This window comes from Euprymna scolopes, chromosome 23 (genome assembly GCF_053919585.1).
Source record: "Euprymna scolopes isolate OS-2025 chromosome 23, ASM5391958v1, whole genome shotgun sequence".
Taxonomy (NCBI): domain Eukaryota; kingdom Metazoa; phylum Mollusca; class Cephalopoda; order Sepiida; family Sepiolidae; genus Euprymna; species Euprymna scolopes.
This window is the reverse complement of record NC_136504.1, coordinates 25587745-25610524: the sequence shown is the minus strand read 5'-3', so window position 1 is coordinate 25610524 and position 22780 is coordinate 25587745. Positions and strand designations below refer to the sequence as shown.

General features: G+C 35.7%; 1 protein-coding gene across 3 annotated transcripts in view; it reads left to right on the top strand.

The window, feature by feature from the left end:
- The window catches only part of LOC145245808 (uncharacterized), an 81386-nt gene that overhangs the window by 5645 nt on the left and 52961 nt on the right, over positions 1 to 22780 (top strand). The window contains exon 1 of one of the 3 annotated variants that reach the window (XM_080107455.1): positions 784 to 1004. The exons of 1 other annotated variant lie outside the window; for it this stretch is intronic. The gene's annotated coding sequence lies outside the window, so the exon portion shown is untranslated. Of the gene's footprint in view, positions 1 to 783; positions 1009 to 22780 lie in introns of those variants that run through there. One more of the 3 variants, XM_080107454.1, reaches the window with a different exon arrangement.

The following is a 22780-nucleotide window of genomic DNA, read 5'->3' as shown; positions in this document are numbered from 1 at the left end:
GATCTGAACTCTTCGGCGACGCGAAATATCTGGTTACATATATGAATAAGTGGAATTATTTGAAATTCAGGTACTTATATTATAATATTTTTGCATATTTTCTTAGAAAATCATCCTAAATCTTAGTTAGACAATAAATGAATAAATAAATTATTTCAAAAACCCTTTTTTTTAAATATTTAAGTACGTTTTTTGTGCAAGACAAAAAATAACAATTGTTAACTTTTTGGGAAAATTTAACATTTAAAATTGAATTAAAAATAGTAGAAAAAGTTTTACATTATTCTGTTTTCTATATGATAAAATTCAGGGTTTTATCTTTCTGGAAAAAAAAAAGTTACTCAGAAATAATGGATTTTAATAAATGTAATTTAGTTTTAAAAAACAACAACAACTTGATTTTGCGGCCATTTTTGGCGGTGCCTATATATATATATATATATATATATATATATATATATATAATATTACAGCATTGATTCTGGAATAATAAATACAAATTTTGCACGAATTAAAATATATTTAAGTTTATTTTATACCCGGCAAGAACCTCCCCCCCCCCCCCCCCCCGCTAGTGTGTACTAATATTTTTACCTAATCGCCTTACATACAAAGAGTATCCCAACATAAGAGATGTGTTGTTTGACGGTTCAAGAACCGTACGGTGGGAAGGTATTGTCAAGTGTGGCGGGCGTGTGGGAATGCAGCATTATTCCTGAGTCGAAAAACAGCGAAGGCAGGAAACTGAAAAGTTCAGAACATTATAAAAAAAAAAAAAGAAGGGGAAAAAAAATCTTGACATCGACAACGACAACATTAGTTGAGTACGTTTGGTGTGTATTTTTAAAGGGGAGATAATCCACTTCTTTCGTTGTCTTGGTTTATATATACAAACAGGTTTTTATTTGGTGCTTATTTGTTTATTTATTAAAGAAAGGATTTTAATAGAGTGACTTTGCTCTCCGCTTACGCCGTTTATTTGGCGAACCGACAAAATAACAAGCGTACGTAAGTACACCTTTTTGACGTGTTTTGTTTTTATCTCATTCTTTTTTTCTTGTTTGTTTATTTGTTTTTATTTTTGCTTAATTTTGAGAGAAGTTTTTTTTCTCTAACTTAGGATATCTGTTAGTTCCATCTCTCGCTTGTCCTCCTCCTCTCACTCTTATCCTCTTTCACGTCCTCTCACTCCCAATCTCTCTCTCTCTCTCTCTCTCTCTCTCTCCCACACACACACACACACACACATATATGTGATTGAGTTTACATTTACACACTCACACATATTTTTATATTTTTATTTACAGAAAGTTTAGATAAGTCATTGGTACCATAGGTTTCAAACCTGATAATAGGGCACCGTTTTAGATACCCATATCAAGCTCTTTTCAGTCGACTCTTATCTGTTTTACAGGGGCGCAGATTTGAGTCTAAACTCCGCACCCCTATTGAGTCTCATTTACATACAACCAAATCTTATTTTTCGCAACATTTGACGGAATCTCCTGATATTAACTCCCCGTGAAGACGAAGGCGGCCTGATATTTTCATTTCAAACTTTGCTTTCGTATAAGATGTATCGCCTGAAGCGGTCTCTAGTTACTGATAACTGGCTGACAAAATCATGCTCATGACTGTGTAGCAACATCCCAGCCAGCCTGAATGATCGGCCCATCATCGGCCCATTACAGTGTTTGTCGGCTGATCGTCGGTTATGTAATGGGCCGATGATGGGCCGATCATTCAGGCTGGCTGGGATATTACTGCTTATGTAAAAACAAATAAAGAGTAGCAGGGAGACCCGACATTGCCCAATATTGAATGATGATCAGCGAATGTTTCACGTTCCCATATTTTTATCGTCGTCGAAATCGATAAAATCGTTCATCTTTCAATTATATCGATTGTTGATCACCTGCTCTAGTTGGGGACCCATCACGGTGTACCGGGAGGAAGCTTCACACACCTCCCCGCAATGACTTAGCTCACAATACATTGTAGTCTACATTGCACTGTAAAGAACCTACTGTTGATTTTATGACATTATTTGATTTTAAGTTTAAAATTAAAAAAAAAAGTCAAGTATCACGGTGCAATTGTTCTTTAAACAGAAACATTAATTTCGAACGCGCCCCTGTCATATTAAAGAAGGTACTGTTGATTTTATATGAGAAGCCTTTCTGCTTTGTGTGGTAATAATTTTTTTTTCAAATGCACTTGTGATGTTAGGCTGTGGGTATTATTTTACTTTAAGGCCCGTCGCACGTTCGCATAGAAAAACATTTTTTTGTTTGTTTGTTTTTGTAGATTTCGGTGTGCTTTAAAAGAATATGATAGCCGTTTCCGTCGCAAATTTACCGCTTGCGGCGCTTGCGTGGTATTAACCTCTGAACCCTGGAACTATTCTTCGCCATTTCACTGACTTCGTTTACGCTACGCGGTAGTATTTTCTTACATGATGCGTTCGCGCGCGCACGAGCGTAGTAAAGTGAATGTCACATCGCGGAGGAATCTTTAGCGGGCTTTTGGAATAACAAGTAAGTTTAATGAAAAAATCTGGTTCATTGTATTTTTAATGCTTTTTAATTGATCTAAAAAAAATTCAGTTTTCACGAGCGGTTTACAAACACATACTTTTATGTTTTTCGTTTTTTTGTTGTTTTTTTTTTTTTTTTTTTAGAGAGTATTCAATTATAGAACTTGTATAGCTCAACAGGTGCTTTTGCCGCCGCCGCTACAAAAAAAAAAAAAAAAAAAAAAAAAACATGTAGACATATTTTTTGTGAAATGTTAAACAGTACTCTGTTCAATAAATGTCGGCGCGTTACTTGTGTAAAACGGTTAATTAAACTGCAGAAGTACCTATTTAGCTATACAAGTTTTATAATTGAATACCCCCCTCAAAAAAAAAAAAAAGAAAAACATAAAAGTATGTTTTTGTAAATCACTCGTGGATGACATCATTATTTTTACTATTAAATGAGGTGAAAACTAGGCACTACCATTTTTATGTGAACTTTTCCAAAATGTACACATGATCTGGTGACGTCATCAATTGATGAGCTTCATGCGAGCCACGGCGAACGATTTTCTTTTAACTCTTATTTACTAATGTAATTTAATTTAATAGGAATTTATTTTACATTCCAATAGTTTACTTAAATATTAAATTATCGAAATGTAAAACAAAGATTCACTATTATCATTAGAAATAATTAAGTAAAATCTGTGTAACCTTGCCCGGTTTAACGTCAAATATTCCGCTTTTTTTATCAATAAGAAAAGAAAGACTATTTTTAAAATCGTAAAGCAAATTATCAACTGGCGTGATATTGTAAACAAACGCAGACGAAATTTGGTGAACGATGTTATAATTATTATTTATTTATTTTATTTTATTTATTTTACTTTATTTATTTATTTATTTATTATTATTATTAGTAGTAGTAGTAGTATTTATCTATTTATTTTTATTTATTTTACTTTATTTATTTATTTACTTATTTATTATTATTATTATTATTATTATTATTATTATTTATTTATTTATTTATTTATCTATTTATTTTTATTTTATTTATTTATTTTTTTTTTTTTTTGCGAATTAGTCTCCCGTAATATATAATAATCAATAGAAGATTGATTCTGCATAAATCAGAATATCATTTTTAAGCGGATTGTATGACCAGGTGTCCAGCTAGTATATAGTAGTGTTGGGACTATTAATTGGAATCGGGAATCGGAAAAATCAGAGTTTTTGGGGGTATCGGAACCGGAAAAATTTGAGTCTATTTCCTGATACCAAAACCGATTCCTTAGTGAATCTCTTGACAAAGGTTTCCTTTCCAGGGCAATTTCTCTTGACATATCGAAAGCCTTAGATAAGGTATGGCATAAGGGCCTACTTCACAAGATTTCCAGCTATGGTATTACTGGAAATGTTTTCTCAATCATTAAATCATTTCTCTCTGATAAGTTCATAAGAGTAGTGGTTGATGGGCAGAAATCAGAGGCGCACAGTATTAATGCTGGAGTTCCCCAGGGGTCCATCCTGGGCCCAACTCTCTTCCTGATCTACATCAATGATTTCCCAAAACACATACTTAAATCATTCGTTGACATCTCTGCTGATGACACGACCATCTATGGCAACACATCAAAGGCCGTAAATGACAAAGTTTTCTCTAATTCTCTCTCCTCTGATCTTGAGCGCGTGGTACAATGGGGAAAGAGGTGGCTGGTCACTTTTAATGCATCCAAAACCAAGCTTCTATCTTTACATCATCAACGCTCTGATCCCCATCTGGCATCAATTGAAATGGATGGCTCTCGTCTTGGGGAGGATCCATGTTTTGACAAGCTTCTGGGTTTGACCTTTACTCCTGATCTGAAATGGAACACGTACATCAAATTTGTTGCCAGGGACGCTGGGAAAATGGTGGGATCCTTCTACCGCTCCAAAAGATATCTCACTACTGATGTAATTCTCTATCTGTATAAAAGCCAAGTACGTCCAAGGACGGGACAGGTTTGAGGTGTGAGAACTTGCTCCATCCTGCTGGAACCAGAACTTGCTCATGAGCGACAGGTAGATGGTCTGGAGCTCACTCTTGAATGTTTTGAAGGCCTCCACATACCACTCCTTGGTGACTGTCACTGCTGCGCTAGATTCTTCAATGAAGATTGGTTCGATGATGCTTCTGGCCAAGATTGCAGCCCACACCATACACTTAGGAAAGTGCAGGGGCTTGGTAGCTACTTCATTGGGTCTGGATGACCCCCCAGAAGACATTTGTCTTGGAGTTCGCCTTTCCATCAAGATGGAAGTGGGCTTCATCTGAGGTCTAAAGGAGGTTAAGGAAACTTGGTGTCTCCTCGATCTTCTCGAGCATCTTGAATGCCATAGCCCTCCTCTGCTTCTTGTCTGAGGCTGTAAGGATCTTCAGCATTTGTATTCTGTATGGGTGAGCCCTGATATCGTTCACCAGCACTCTCCTGCAAGTCTCACAGAACATACCGAGGGACTGACTTTGCTTACACACAGAGCGTTTCGGACTCTGCTGGAGACTCTCTCACTCTTTCGACCAGCTCGGCTGTTCGCTTCATGGGACATCCCCAGTGGCTTGGACGTTTCTCTTTGGCAGCGTTGAGCTTCTTCATGGTCCCATACTTCTCGAAGTGATCCACCCAGTTCTTAATTCTGCTTTTGGATGGAGCCTTTTCACATTCGAACTGACGCATGAAACTGTCCTGGGTTTTCTTAAACGATCCTGTCATGTAGCAAAATTTAACACAGTGTATTCTTTGTCCCAGCTCCCACTGGAGTCTTGGTGTACTCACAGTCGTTGATTCTGCCATGTCCTGTAAAATAAGGGCAATCGGTGAATAAATAATGAAGATACCACATAAAGTGTACACGGGGCCCGGTTTCTTTTTGGGTCACCCTATATATATATATATATATATATATATATACACACTAGCGGTCAAAAATCTGGGACAGTTTAGTTTTTTTTTCAATTTCTCCCGAACATTCGGAGGGGGGATTACAACTAAACTTACAAACATTTAACATATCTCTTATGTTGATACACTGTTTTAATTACACTTCATTATAAAGGATAGAAAAAAGTTATGAGCATTACAATTTGGGGGGGGATTGAAGTGGCCAAAACCGTGGGACAAAGAAAATAAATTTAAAAGTAATAACATTGAAACATCAAAATACCAAAATTGGTGGACACACATTTAATATCTAGTGAACAAGCCTTTATTTTTTATAAATGCAGCGCACCTTCTACTGCAAGATTGAATGAGATGGCGACATTCGCCCATTCTTCTTTAAGTTTTAGCCACAAATCTTCAGTATTGATAGAGTTTCTTGCACTCACACGGTTCTCCAAAGTAGACCATAGGTTTTTAATGAGGTTTAGGTCCGGACTTTGAGGATGCCAATCCAAAACATTCACATTTTGCTTGTTCAAAAATTCCGTTACATGTTTAACCTTGTGGTAGGGGGGGGGGGCGTTATCCCCGCATGAAAATAGGTTTTTCATACTCAGAATTTCGAAGTATTAGGATGACATCATCTCTCAATAAGTTCTTGTATATTGTTCCATAAACTCTGGCGTTTAGACGAACCAGATCAGTCGTTCCTTCCCAAGAAATCATTCAAAACACGATTACGCTACCCTCATCAAATTTAACCTTTTTCTTTGTGCATTTTTTATTAAATCTTTCGCCAGCAAACCTCTTCATAAATTTCTTCTCGTCAGATTCATATAGATTAAACTTACTTTCATCAAAAAAAAAATATTTCGCTGATCATCTGTCTGCAACATATGCTCTTGAGCAAAGATTAATCTGAGTTTCTTGTTCTTCTTGTTTATCAACGGTTTCTTAGATGGTGATCTCGCAAACAGACCAATTTTATTCAGGCATCTTGATACTGTTTTATGAGACGCTTTCATGTCATGATAGACATGTCGTTCACGAGAAATGCTGGCAGCTGACTGAAACTTATCGTTCAGTGCCATCTTTTGAATCAATCAATCTTGTCGAGGAGAAGTTATTCGAGGTCTGACATTTTTCTCGGTTGGTAGAATTTTCCCAGTATTCTTGAAATCCTCTATAACTCTCCCAACGGTACTTTTCGACAGCTTCAAGTCATCAGCTATCTTCCGTATTGAATGGTTTTCCCCATGAAGTTTAATAATTGATTTTTTGACGGAAGCATCAATTTTAGGTGTCATAATGATGGTGGAACCGGCTGCAATCACTACAAAGTGACGTAATCAACATATTCGTCATTTTCGTATTTAGAAAAGTGAAAAAAAACTGACTACACAGTTCACAATAAATTATTTTCTTTGCTTTGTCCCATGATTTGGGCCACTTTAATTAAAACAAAACAAAATTTAAAATGCTCATAACTTTTTTTCTATACTTTACAATGAAGTGTAATTAATACAATGTATAAACATAAGAAATAGATTAAATGTGTGTAAGTTTAATTGTAATCCCTCCGAATGTTCGGGAGAAATTAAAAAAAAACTAAACTGTCCCAGATTGTTGGCCGCTAGTGTACATTTCCATTCTATGGAGACGAGGCGCGAATGCAGACCCCACAATTTTATTATACCATCCCTATTTAAGTTAAAACATACTTATCAAAGTATTATTACGTACATCTATATCAAAAACACTTGTAAACGTTTTTTTTTTATTTTTAATTTTTTCTTTACATACTTTGTGGACCAGGCGCGTACGCAGACCCCACAATTTTAATGAATCATCATTATGCCAGATCAAACATACCCATTCCTGTGTCTCGATACGTCTTCTATCATTATATGTGATCAGTTTTCTATAATAGTCAACCATATAGGAGCCTATTCGAGACCAGACACACAGACATTCAGCTTTATATTATAGACTAGCGAAAGTACCAGTCGTTGACTGGGTTCAAAAACAGCCTACATAAAATGGACTCTGATTTATGAAAGTATGATAGGTTATGAAAAGGAAGGGTTGTAAAGAGATAGCTTCGAATTTGGGGGTATCAAAACCAAAGCAAAATATGATGAAAATAAAAATAAAATAGATAACCCCATAATTTATTATACCATACCTATTCACACTGAAACACTTATCACAATATTCTGTGGATCTATATTAAAAAAAACTTGTTAAACTTTGTGATATATTTCCATCCAGGGAGGTCAGGCGTGAACGAACACCCCATAATTTTATTATACCATATTTCTTCAAACTGAAACATAATTATCAAAGTATACTTACGCAGATAGATATGAAAAGTCTTTATTAAAGTTTGTGCCTATTTCCATTCTATGGAGGCCAGGCGTGAACGCAGACCCCCACAATTTTATTATACCATACCTATTTAAGTTAAAACATACTTATCAAAGTATTATTATGTACATCTATATCAAAAACACTTGTAAACGTTTTTTTTTTTTTTGATTTTTAAATTTTTTCTTTCCATACTTTGTGGACCAGGCGTGTACGCAGACCCCACAATTTTAATGAATCATCATTATGCCAGATCAAACATATCCATTCCTATGTGTCAATACATCTATCATTATATGTGATCAGTTTTCTATAATAGTCAACCATATAGGAGCCTATTCGTGACCAGACACACACACAGACGTTCAGCTTTATATTATAGAAGATATATATATATATATATATATATATGGATGCGTGTGTGTGTGTGTGCCATAATCAAGTGACGTATATCAAAATATGTCATAATAATCTAAAGTCGGCCTATGCCATCAGATGAAAGTATAAAATTTTTTAAAAATGTTATTTATAGATCATTCCAGCAAGAAACCCTACTTCTCTTTATACATATATATATATACGCGTACACACACACACACACGCACACACACACACACATACACACACACACATACACACACATACACATACACACACATACACACACACATACACACACACACACATACACACATATACACACACACACACACACATACACACACACACACATACACACACACACACACACATACACACACATTGCACACTTAACTCAATGCTCAATTTCTATTACCCACGGGGATAATTACAATGGAATGGTATATCCACCCAATTGCCGATACACTTCGTCAACACCGAGAAAGCATTTGGACTACAGCAACCAACACACAATCAACGCAACAACAAATAAGGCTGCCCGGTATACTTTTCGAAAAATCAATAAGGAGCAGTACGCTTTCGCTATATGGGAACATCACTTTCTCCCATGGGCCTATTTTCTGCCCACCTGGATTTATAACCCCAAATGACATTGGACTCCTTTCGATAATGGATTACCCAGGTTGTATCAACTTCTCTTTTCGTATAATTTTTTCCATATAATTATCTACAACCACTCAAAAAACTATTTTCAACAATTGTGCTGAAAAGCAAAATAGCGTCCATTCGCAGCTGAACATTTTACTTACTTTCATTTCCTCTGATGATATGAGCCATTGTTGAAAATCCATGGATTAAGGAAATTAAAATAACCCCTTCTATATATTCCTTTTGTCAAACAATAAATTCTTAAATCGAATATATGTCTCTATATGTTGTTTTTTTTTTCAGAATTTAAAATTTAACCATGAAACTTATATATTGCTCTATTCTTAAATATTGAGCTTTTCCTTTTTGGCTAGGATCTCCTTGAAAGTATTACTTCAAGTCATATCTATCAGGATTTTTCATCTGAATTCTATCAGTGTCTTATCTCGCTTATATATATATATATATATATATATATATATATATATATATATATATATATATATATATACAATGTCCAGCATGTTAAAAATATACCATTTGTTGTAAAAATCTAATGGATAAACATCTGAAGAAGTTGGTGAGGACAGGATATTTTCATGGAAACATACATCGTAAAATTGCCAACTCATTAATGAAACGGCTGTAATGGAAAAATCTAGGAAATAAACGAAGGTTATAAAAAAGAATCCGTGAGTCTTTGAATTTTCAACAAAATTTTGCACTATATATATATATATATATATATATATATATATATATATATATATATATATATATATACATAATGTTTGTATAATTTGGTTTTCTAGATATCCATCTACTGAAACCCCTGTGTTTATCAAATAATGCTCGATGAAGGACAGAGCAGCTATATTGTATGTTTATTATATAAACATTATTGGTTACATATGTGCATACATGTTTCAGTGGAACCTCAATTTAGAAATCCAACTCATCACACCGAAAAAAGTGTGTGGGGATCAGTTTATTAGATTTCTAGTAGTTTCAGTTTTCTTTGGGTTCATGTGGTTTCGCTCTTTTATCGGTCCGATGAGGTGGCTTTCTAAATGGAAATACCACTGAAACCTGTATGCACATATATAACCAATAATGTTTGTATAATAAGCATACTATATATATATATATATATATATATATATATATATATATATATATATATATATATATATATATTTGTTTACTGTCTAATGGGGAAGGAATTCCAAACAAAGTGCTCGATTACAAAGAAAAATTTTTTCGATATAAGAGCTAATATATATTTATTTAATAGTACAGAAGTTCAGAAAAACATTGGTACCGTCGGTTTCAAGCCCAACATAAAGAGGACCAGTTAATGGTAAAACGTAAATGATGTTAGGCTTTCTGTCAGCCATGTGACAGAAACAACATGGCTGACGAGAGCCTAACATCATTTACGTTTTACCTTTATGTTGGACTTGAAACCGACGGTACCAATTTTTTTCTGAACTTCTGTACTATTAAATAAATATATATAAATATATATATATATATATATATATATATATATATATATATGCCATAATCAAGTGACGTATATCAAAATATGTCATAATAATCTAAAGTCGACACATGCCATCAGATGAAAGCAAAACAACATCTATGGATTGTTTATATAACGTGTGTGAAAAACATCTTACGAAAGTGAAAAGAATTCAATGAATTATTGCTGTGAATGCATCGGTATGAGAATATATGCACCTATTGCTGTATTTTCTTTTGTAAAGTGTCTTTTTTGTGTTGCATTGCCAGGACAGATGAAGCTGGCCCAATGGTTACCGCTTCGCACTAGGCAATATTTTAGTTCAATTCCTGACGGATTTTTGACTAGGGCTGTGACAACAGAATATTCTTTTCATTGTTTCACTCTCTAGTATATATCCGACAAAGTTAGACACAGTTAATCAACCGAGAACCACATCACTCTATATAAAAGCATATAAGATATTAACGGATACACACTCGAGAGTCAAAACAATGAAAAGAATATGCTGTTGTCCTAGCCCTATTCATTACTCATCCAACTTCCCCCATTAACGTATTTAGAATATGAATCTTAGAGCTGTTTAGAGTGGGGTTCGTGTCAAAACTATCAAGGTTTGAGATCGGTCAACATCTGGGCTGATGCATCTACCAATAGTCTCAACCTCTTAGACAGGGTCCCAAAAAGTGAGTCTGGCACTCTATCAACCAAGTTCCAAGCTCTGTCGCATCGCCTCAATGTTGCATGCCCTGTCTGTTTCACGAGTACTATAATGTAATGTGTTCTGACGAACTCATAACACTTGTGTCCACTTGATGTACATACACCCGACAAACCTGTCTGGCAGCAAAATTCCATCCCTTCACCATAGACTTCCTCTCTAGATGCCGGAAAGACTTCTGCTCTGATAGCTTCTTTCATTGAACTGCTAGACTTTGGAATTCCTTCTCTGTTTCCTGCTTCCCTGACTGTACTAACAAGCAGAAGTTTAAATGTAATGTGAACAAACATCTTTAACATAACATTATGGATGGCTCTCGTCTTGGGGAGGCTCCATGTTTTGACAAGATTCTGGGTTTAATCTTTACTCTTGATCTGAAATGAGACACGTACATCAAGTCTGTTGCCAAGGTCGCTGGGAAAATGGTGGGATTCTTCTACCGCTCCAGAAGATATCTCACTACTGATGCCATTCTCTATCTGTATAAAAGCTAAGTACGTCCAAGGATGGAGTACTGCTGCCATATCTGGGTAGGAGCTGCTAAAAACAGCCTATCCTGCCTTGACAGAGTACAAAATAGACTTTGTAGCTTAGTGAGGGGATGCCCTTTTCTCTTCTCTGCAACCTCTCTCCTACAGAAGAGACGTTGTGAGGCTGTCTTTGTTTTATCGTTATTTCCATGGCAAGTGATCGTCCGAGCTCCAATCTCTGGTCCCCCTTCGCTAATCTTTCACAAAAAACACCCGTCTAGCTGAAACTACTTTAGGGAGTTGAGTTAATGCTTTTCGGGCACTCCCTAATAAAATAAATATTTCAACACAAGCAACTTCGTAAAACTTCACAAGGAAAAGGTTTATTGAAGCAAGGGTAAGATGGCAAAAAGATATATCTAGGATAGAACTCGTCTACCTTTGCCCGGTAGTTATTCCCAAGTGGGAATCGTCGATACTGGTGTAGGCAGAGAGAGAGAATGAGGAAACAGGTCCGCTCTCTTTGATGTCTCGCTGGAAAAGGGAAGAGTTTTTCTCGTCCGGGACAGAAGCAGTTGTAGTTCCTTAAGGGATAAGGAAGATCCCTGCGCTATGCCTCTGATTGGTCAGTATGTGCCATATCGCACAGTCAGGGGAGACACTGACGCACAAGAAAAGAGTTCTATTTGTTTCTGCTACACCACTGTCAGTAATTTTTCCCACTCCTTATCTGTGCCTAAACGTAGATTCCATGAACAAAGCTTCTTTCTTAGAAGTGAACACCTGTGGAACTCTCTTCCGTTTGCCTGTTTCCCACCTCACTACAACTTGGATGTCTTCAAGTCCAACATAAATAAATTCCTGATGAATCGCCCCCTTAAGTAAGACACTATCAAATCTCCAATACTAATGATTACTACAATACTATCCCATTGATTACTGTACACGCAATAACCCTTATCTCCAAGTGGCTTCCGGGCCTTGATAAGTGGTGACCTCCATGTAAAAAAAAAAAATCCCCAGTAGACGTGATCTCAATTAATAGCAGACTTATTAAATGAATACAGTTATTTTAGATGTCTCTTTCCGTTCATTAATCTGTCCGCCAGTCTGTCACGCTTAAGTTTATACAGCATTTATGTCTCCAAATGCACGGACCTAACGGACGCATCTTAATAGTTGTCCTCATTTTAGAAATGAGTTTCCGTTTCTAAACAACCTAAAACGTTTCGGAAGAAAGCAACGGCCATTATTGACTTAAGTAAAATCCCCGTTCTTATATAATAGACCATTGTTTGGCTGGACAAAAGTTTTCAAAGGAAATAAAGGAAAAAGTTAATTACGTATACTTATATACAAAGGTTTCAAATGAAGGCCAAAAGGTCCTTTTCGGTAGGTACGTGCAAAATGAATGCCGATGTTTAAACTATATAAACATTTTGACCCCTCCCTTTACTTAAAAATTCATCAAATAGCAGGAAATTAACTCATTTTAATTAAATTTTCAGTATTTATCAAATAATGATCACGGAATATTATGAACACATTATTTTTACTTAAATATTAGTGGAAATGTATTATTTTGTTTAAACTAAAAATACCTTTACTAAAGTTATGGTTTTCTAGCAGTGTCAGAAATTTCGTGAAAACTATTGAATAGTTCCACCCGCTATCTTTCGAAGCTTATAACTCCTCGAAAAATGTCATTCAAGCCCTAATTTTTTTTTCAATTAAAGGAGCAAGGACCAAGGTTTCATTTTAAAAAAAACACAAAAACAAACAACGTGGGTTTTTTTTTAAAAAATAGGTTTTAAACTTCGGACTTTACAGGTAAATTTCTAAAAAACACTACTTTTTTTGTTTTTAAATTTGAATATATTATTTATTGATCTTTTATCTTCAATTTGTGATATATAAAACTTTGGTACATAAATTAATTACTTTTTCATAGACATTTGAAAATGGGGGGCGTGAATTTAAAAAAAAAACGTTTGTTTAAAATATTATATTCGGTTTATTGGAAAGAGCATAACATTTCACATTGACCCTGAAAATATCGTAAAAATAGAATCAATAGAAAAATTTTGATAGATTTTTAAAGTTTAAAAATTGAAAAATACTGAACTCGTAACATTCAATTAATTTCATTACTATTTTTTAAAAAATATTTGGATTACTTTTTATACAACTTTAATAGTTTATTTTGGAAGTATAATCCATAAAGAAAATAAACAACCCACCTTTAAAAGAGAAATTACGGGTTTTTTTTATATTTTATTTGCAGTTTCGTGTTAGGGGTGTCAAAAATTCCTACAAAAATTCTGATACACCTAATGGTTTTCTGTAGTAAAAAAAAAATCGATCAATTTATTTTTGCTTTTTTATGAAAATAAAATAAATAATTGTAACAATTTTAAAAAAAATTCAATTTTACTGGAACATTACGAAAAAATCCCCTACATTCCGTATTAATGTATTCGATATAACTCGAAGAAAAATTAATTTCTCGAACTATCGTTATTATCATTGAATTAAGCATTGTTTATTTAATATTTTCAAACAAAAAGATTATATTTACAAAAAATATTTCTAATTTTTTAATTACAGGTTTCGTATTATTTTTTTATATGTACGGTTCTAATATTTTATTCGGCGTAACATAATTTTTATATAATTTTGAAAAATAAAACTTTTTTTTTAATTTAAAGAAAAATAATTAAATTAAAACATGGTAAAAATTAGACAAACCTTCACGATAGGAGTGTACTGATGCATATCTGGGAGAAAAAAAGAAAAAGAAAAACTACCTTACGTCATTTTCAGACCGCCTTTTGACTATCTGAAATTTTGGGTCTCTGTATAATCCATGTGACGAGGATTTTAGGTTGAATGAAGCGGGAATCTCTCGCTTTTGGGTGCTAATTAAGCTATTTTGGTACAAACAAGGTGTTTTTTTTTTTAATTTAATTCAATAACTTAGGACTTTTACTTTACTAATTATCTTGGAAATAGACTCAGAAAACTAATATTTACCTTGCAAAGGATTTTTACAATGATTTTATTTAACTTCAAAAGTTAACTGTATTAGTTAGCTTGCCGTGAAAACATTTTTCATAACTTTTTCCCCCCTTTTGGGAATTAACCTTTTTTTTTTTTAAAAACATGCATCACCACATTACCAAGGCCAAGTGGCCATTCAAGGATAAGGGTTAAAGAGTGTACAGTAGAAATTGGAAAATATAGTAATCATTAGTAATGAAAATTCGGTAAATTTGTTAACTTATATGGAACGACTCATCAAGAACTTGTTTACGTTAGACTTGAAGACAACAATATTGTAGTCAGCTGGAAAGCAGGAAAACGGAAGACAATTCCACAGGCGTGCAGTTCTAAGAAAGAAGCTTTGTTCATGGAATCTACGTTTAGGTTTAGGCACAGATAACAAGTGGGAGGGGGGGGGGAATTATTGATAGTGTTTACAGCTAGACGAGTGTTTCTTGGCGAGGGGGGACCATAGATTGAAGCTCAGTCGAACACTTTCTATGAAAATAACGATACATCAGAGACAAGCTCGCAACATCTCTTCTGTGAGATAGAGGTTGCAGGGAAGAGAAAAGGACATCTCCTACGAGGCTACGAAGTCTATTTTAAACTCTATTAGTCTTTATTCTTTCAAAAAATGTAGTCGAAAACCTAAACAAAAAAAAAAATGATAAATCAGCTTTTAAAACTATGGCCCCCTATCTTTATTCCACCATTTTTGGCCGTACTTATTTTCGGTATTTCAAAAACCTATGTTAAATATAACAAATTTGATAGGTATTTTTATATAATAGAAATTCTAACGACGACATTTTTGATGCGCACATGCAACGCTGTTCGTCACACAGAGACAGGTTCAGGTTTGATATTTATACTCCCATGAATTTGTTTGTTTGTTTGTTGTTGTTTGTGGGTATTGATAGTCGTGTACAAAACCCTTTTTCTTTATATTTAAAAAAAAAATACAACCTTGTTATATATGAGTCGTGGAACTGCATTCATCGGCAAAAGATCTAGTTAATTTGCATATTCTTTTAAATATTAACTTTAATTAATTTCCTATTAGTTTTTTTAGGTTTTCTTATGGGATGATCATCTTTAGTTAACTATTACGTGTAATTATATTCATTCAGATATTCTACATGATTTATACTTGTGTAATATTTGCGTAAAAAGGTTATAGTAAACACACACTTCTTTTTATATATGTTCATGTATGTGCATATATTTTTGTTTAAAAAATTTGTTTACCAAACTCCTCTGTCAGCTTTTGGTTTACAGACATGAAACTTAATGTATAGGGTATTCGAACTCATGCGTAACTTTATATTTGAGTTTTAGCTGGGGAAAATCGGTGAAAAATGTTTAAATTAAAAAAATAGAATTTGCCAGGTGAAGGTCGAACGACGGTATTACGAATATGCATGCATAACGTAATAGCTATTAGTCCCTGTTTTAATTTTTAGCCTTGCTGCAAACATGTCTTTATCGTTAAGGCATTAACGTCAAAGGAAAAAGTAAATCGTAAGCTAAACGTTTTGGTTTCGATTTTCAGTGGTGGCGCACGAGTTATTTTTATTTGTTTATTTTTTAACTTTTTAATTCATTACTATATATTGGGTTCAATATAATCTATATATATAAAAGCGAAAATGTGTGTGTGTATGTATGTTCGCTTTTTGTGTATGTCCGCTAAAGGCTTTTTTTTTCCAGGGGGGCGTTCTCGGGGGGGGGGGGTCGCTCATTCTTAAAACTTTTTATATGCTTTCTAAATGATAATAACGGGGGTCGCCTGTCTATTTAATTTGCCCGACTTTGAAACGTTAAATATTCCACATTTTCGGATCGACGCGTGTTGCTTTCGTTTTTCGATATAAAGAAAGCAAAACTCGATTCAAATCCCTGGCCCACGGCCAGTGGTCTCCAGATCACATTGTAATGTTTGGTCAATGTCGGCTTATCACCGTCATATCAGACGGTTGCTTTCATTTCGAGACACTCCCCTAATAAACGGGGGAGCTGGTTTTCCCCAAAGTTGGGTAAAAACAAACAAACCAGGTTATTGACCTCAGTAAAAACTGTCCCGCAGAAAATGCTAACTGCTGAATAGCTATTGTTACGTCATCGTAATGCTCGCAAAAAATGTTAACTTTACGACTTCCACTTGACGTCATTAAGTGCGGTCACTTGTCAATTCTCTTCTTACTTAAATAAATTCAAACGTCTTTCAGTAACTCTTTCTTGCTGACCGAGCGGTTAACGTGCCATGTTTTTACACATTTTATTTTCCAACTTCGTCTCAAGGCTTCGGGTTCGATCCTACCTACCTACCAAAACTTTTTTTACCCCTCCCCCCCCCCACGTGTTTCTTTTGGATTTAAGAGACAACACCTCGAAACACTCGGGCAATGCTAGGTACCCCCGCTAGTCTATAATATAAATCTCACCTGTTTGTTTAAATGTTTGTATGTATGTTTGTATGTCTGCCTAAAACTTTTCAGATTTTTACGAAATCGGTATCGTTTTGAAGCTCGACCCTTCGGATGGTAAATATTGAAAAATTGGCTAAAACATTAATTTCTTCACCCTTAACTGACCACTTTTCTTGAAGGAAGGGTCGCTTTTTTTTTTTTTCGGCAATATTTTCGAAAGTTATTCTCTCTTTTCGATTGACTAGCCTTAATTTGAACCTTCGCCACTTCCGGTTTGGCAATGGACGCAACGGCAAAGACATCACATTTTGGAGGGGGGGGCACATTCTTTTCCTTCATCGCGTCTACCACTTTTTTTTTTTTTGCTCGACACATACCTCCAAACACCCGGGCAATGCTGGGCACCTAAGCTAGTCTATAATATAAATATCACCTGTCTGTTTAAATGTATGTATGAATGTATGAATGTATGTCTCGCAAAAACTTTTGACAGAAGCGACGGATTTTCACGAGATTGGTATCATTTTGAAACTCGAGCCTTCAGACGACATATATTGAAAAATTGGCCAAAAACATTAATTCCTTCACCCTCAACTGGGCACTTTTCTAGGGGGGGGGGCAGTTTTTTCGCGGACATTTTTTTGCAAGTTATTCAAAGCTTGCGTAAACGACGTCCGATAAAAGGCGTTATTTCGACCAGCCATGACGTCACAACCACGGTAAGCTCATCGACAAGACAGTTTTTTTTTGGGGGGGGGGGGGTCTTGCCTCTTTTTCCTCTGGCGTGATGCAGGTTCGAGTGACCTGCTAGTAGATTTATCTTTTTTACTCATGTTCACCCCAAACAAGCCATATTGCCAATTAGACGTAAGAGGCTACTAATTGTGGCCAAGTTTACAGGGTTCTATGCAGGAAGAAGAGCAAGATGTTGGTTTACATTACATTTAAACTTCTGCCAGGGAAACAGGTAACAGGGAGAGGATTCTTAAGTTTAGCAGTCAGAGGGAAAAAGCTATTAGAGTAAAAGGTTTTCCGGCATCTAAGGATCTCTACTGTGAAGGGTGGGATTTTGTTGCTAAACGGGTCTGTCAGGGGTATGTATGTCAAGGGGGCACAAGTGTAATGAGTTCATCAGAGCATATTCCATTAAAATATTTGTAAAACAGGCACAGAGATGCAACATTATGGCGATGAGACAAAGGTTAGAGCTTAGTTGACAATGTGGGACCTATTAGATTCAAGAGTATTTTGTGGACCCTATCCAAGAGAGAGAGAGATTATTGGTCGATGTACCAGCATGCATGTAGCAAAAATGCTCCATGCATGGGTGAATGGTAGCTTTGTAGAGATTCAGAATACTCTTAAGTGTGAGTAATTTTCTAGAACATTAGAGAGAATCCACCTTCTTTGCAGAAGCCTTGGCAATGTCCTCAATGTACTTATTCCAGTTTATGTTGTCTGTGAGGAGTTTGAAAGAAGCGCTTTCAGGTGCAGTCTTATTAGTTAATAGCCTTGAGGCCCGGCATTGCTAGGGTGTTTGGAGGTGCGTTGAGCAAAAAAAAAAAAGTGGTAGTAGGCAGGCAGGTTCGAACCAATGACACGAAGGCGGAAAAGAAAGTGAAAGAAAATCTGACGTCTTACCACTACTCCATGATGCAACCGGAAGTTCGGGACATTAAAATTAGGAAAAGTCAATCCAACCGATATGATGACTTGCAAAAATGGCTTGCAAAAAATCAACCCCTCCTTGTAGAAAACTGCCCAGTTGGGGTAAAGGAATTAATGTTTCTGGCCAATTTTTCGATATTTATTGTCCAAGATGCTGCGCTTCAAAATGATACTGATCTTGTGAAAATTCGTCGCCTCTGTCGAAAGTTTTAGGCAGACATGCATGCATACATACATACATACATTTAAACAGACAGGTGAGATTTATATTATAGACTAGCAGGGCTACCCGGCGTTGCTCGGGACCGTATAAACAATGAAAAAACAAAAGCAGATATTGAACATATGTTTTATTCTTAGGGGAGAGGAATCTTTCATCTCAAGTTTTAGCGTTACAAACAAACATTTGTCTTTTATATATATAGATAATGACAGGTTTTTTGGGGGCCCCCCTCGAAGATAACTGATCAGTTGACCAACTTCTAGTGGTCCGTTTGACGTGAAATTTCGATATTTGTCATCCGGGTGATGGGGCTTCGATATGATACCAAATTTGTCAAGTTTGGTTCCGTCTTTCAAAAGTTTTAGCGTTACAAACAAACATACATACATACACACAGACGTTTGGCTTTTATATATATAGAAGATTGCTATTGGTGGTTGAGAAGGTTCAAGCCCGGGTCATCAATGAAAATTTGACACAGAAGAAACGATTTTTTTCTTTTCAATTATGCTTACTCCAAACAAGGCATATTGCCATTTGGACGTAAGGAGGTTACTATATGGGACCATGTCAAGAAGAGATTAGTGAGATGTCGGTTTACATTACATTTAAACTTAAAGTCAGAACAGTCAGGGAAACAGGTAACAGGAGGGAATTCCAAAATCAAGCAGTCCGAGAAAAAAATCTATTTAGAGTAGAAGTCGTGGGATTTTGCTGCATGTCAGGTTTGTTGGAGGTACATACATCAAGAGGCACAAGTGCAATTAGTTCATCAAAGCACATTTCATTACTGTCAATAACTTTCCTCACTCTTTAACTGTGCCTAAATCAAAATGTACATTCCATGAACAAAGCTTCTTTCTTAGAACTGCACGCCTGTGGAACTCTCTTCCGTTTGCCTGTTTCCCACCTGACTACAACTTGGTTGTCTTCAAGTCCAACATAAACAAATTCTTGATGAATTGTCCCCTTACGTAACCCAATCTACCAAATTTCCATTAATAACGACTACTGTGATATTATCCCATTGATTACTGTTCACTCAATAACCCTTATCCACGAGTGGCCCCAGGGCCTTGATAAGTGGTGACTCCTGTGTAAAAAAAAAAAAACATGCACAGGGATGCAACATTGCAGTTATGGGACAGGGGGTGGAGCTTATTTTACAGTCCGCAACCCATTAGATTGGGGACTCCTTTTTGTGCAAGAGGAAGAGACTGGTGATAGATACACCAGCCCTGATGTGGCAACAATATTCCATACATGGAAAAATGGTTGCTTTGTAGAGGTACAGGATGCTTTTAGGTATGAGTAATTTTCTAGAACGGTAGAGGGAACCCATCTTCTTTGCAGTAGCCCTGGCAATGTCCTCACTTGTCCTCGCATGTATTTATTCCAGTTCATATTGCCTGTGAATGTTAAACCAAGGAGTTTGAAAGGAGAGCTTTCAAGTATGGTGTTATTAGTTATGGCTATTGGTGGTTGAGAAGGCTTCTTGTAATTGTTAAAGGAAAGAAGCTTAGTCTTAGTAGCATTAAATATTGCCATCCACTAACGACCCCATTCTATTGCAGACTGGAAATCGTTTTCTATGGATTTTGTTATTGCCTAAGTAATGCGTACATCCGTTTTTGCTTCATTCTTATTGTAGAACGTTGTATCATCGGCAAATGGCACAGGAGTTGAATCTTAATTGACAGTGCAGAACCTATTAGATTGGAGACTTTTTTTTTAATTCTTTCAAAAAGGGAGATACCAGCACGAATGTGGCAACAATGCTCCAGGCATGGGCGAATGGTGGCTTTGTAGGATACTCTCAGGTGCAAGTAATTTTCTAGCATGGTAAAGGGAACCCACCTTCTTTTCATCCGTCTGTCATGCTTATGCTTAAGATTATCCGTAAGCGTGCAGATTTGATGTATGTGTCTTGGGAATACACCTCCAAGTTAGTTAAATAGCTACTAGGGTTAACATGAGCTGTGCAACATGATTTGCTGGTGCATATGAATGACAGACGTTGCAGTGATAGATGGTCAGCCAAAGGGGCGCAGTGAGTTGAAGCTATTTCCGGTCAGAGTCAAACCACCTAAGAGATATTCTCTTTATTTGAAAATGTAAGTGCCTAATTTAAGGGGAAATTCACACTGTGTTCAGCCTTTATGGGAAAGCTAATTTTCTTAGGTGTGTAACGTTGTCTGGGAACTAACACGTTGTATGCTCAGTCGCAAAGTAGACAAAGAATAGAAAAGAACTTTTTTTTTTGTAACAACTACATTTATTTTCTCATTGTTACAGTTGTGATGTCACCCATGTGATCTCGAACGTTAATCACAACTAACGTAATCTCGGATGTGCTCCAACTCTCTTCTGTGATCAACCTTTTTCTCCTTTTTACAGAGAGTTCCACTGGCGTGCAGTTCTAAGAAAGAAGCTTTGCTCATGGAATCTAAATTTGGATTTAGGCACAGATATTTTAGTTTTCAATTTTAGATTACAATAAACTGTGAAATATTTACATCATAATATCGCTTTCATTATCTCTACTTATATAGTTTCCTATAGACTCCTAAACGGCTGGGCCGATTTTTATTAAATTTCACAGGAAAGTATTTTATGTGCCTAGCAATGTTCTTAGATAGGTTTTGTATCGGAATGTCTTTGATAAATATCGATAATCGAAAAAATCCAATGAAAGAACGAACAGGCGATTTTGATCAAAGTTAACACCTCATAAAGCCTAACATCATGTGCATGTGAGAAGTTTTATTACCACGCAAGCAGAAAAGCCCAGCATATAACATCATCAGCCTTTATGGGAAAGCTAATTTTCTTAGGTGTGTAATGTTGTCTGGGAACTAACACGGTGTATGCTCAGTCGCAAAGTAGACAAAGAATAGAAAAGAACTTTTTTTTTTGTAACAACGACATTTATTTTCTCATTGTTACAGTTGTGATGTCACCCATGTGATCTCGAACGTTAATCACAACTAACGTAATCTCGGATGTGCTCCAACTCTCTTCTGTGATCAACCTTTTTCTCCTTTTTATAGTCCTTTTTTTCTTTATTATGTTACAGATGGGCTTCGGATAAAATTCCTACAAATAGAGATGGTCTGGATGTTATCTTCCAGTCAACCTTTATGTGGTCAAAATATTGACCACCAACGCCTTTAATCGATGATCACACAGAAAAAATTGTTACCTGTTCTGTTCTAAGCTAAGTGATTATGAACCTGGTGATAACTATATGTTAACTTTATATAAGACTAGTGCGGTACCTGGCGTTGCTCAGGTGTGTCGTGTCGAGTAAAAACAAAAAACAAAACAACAGAGTGGAGAGAGGTGTAAAAAAAAAAAAAGTGGTTGTTGGCAGGTAGGCTCGAACCCGTAACTCAAAGGAGAATAAAATTGTTAAAAAAAAAACATCATGTCTTAGCCGATGTCTCCATGGTGTGACGGGAAGTCAAGAGCGTTTAAATTAAGTGTAGTCAATCGAAAAGCGAACGATGACTTGCAAAAATCGCAACGCAAAAACTGACCCCTCCTTGTAAAAAACTGTCAGTTGAGGGTGAAAGAATTAATGTTTTTGGCCAATTTTTCGATATTTGGCATCTGAAGGATCGAGCTTGAAAACTATACCGATATGGTCAGGATCCGTCGCGTGTGTCGAAAGTTTTTGCAGACATACAAATACACACACACGCACGCACATACACACGCACACACATATTTTACCTTTTATATATATATAGAAGATGAACCCACACTCTAAATTTTAAAATATTTATTTTTATTTGTGAAAGATTTTTACATGATCGAGCGTAATAAAAAGAGCCTCATTTTTATGTTTTATTGACA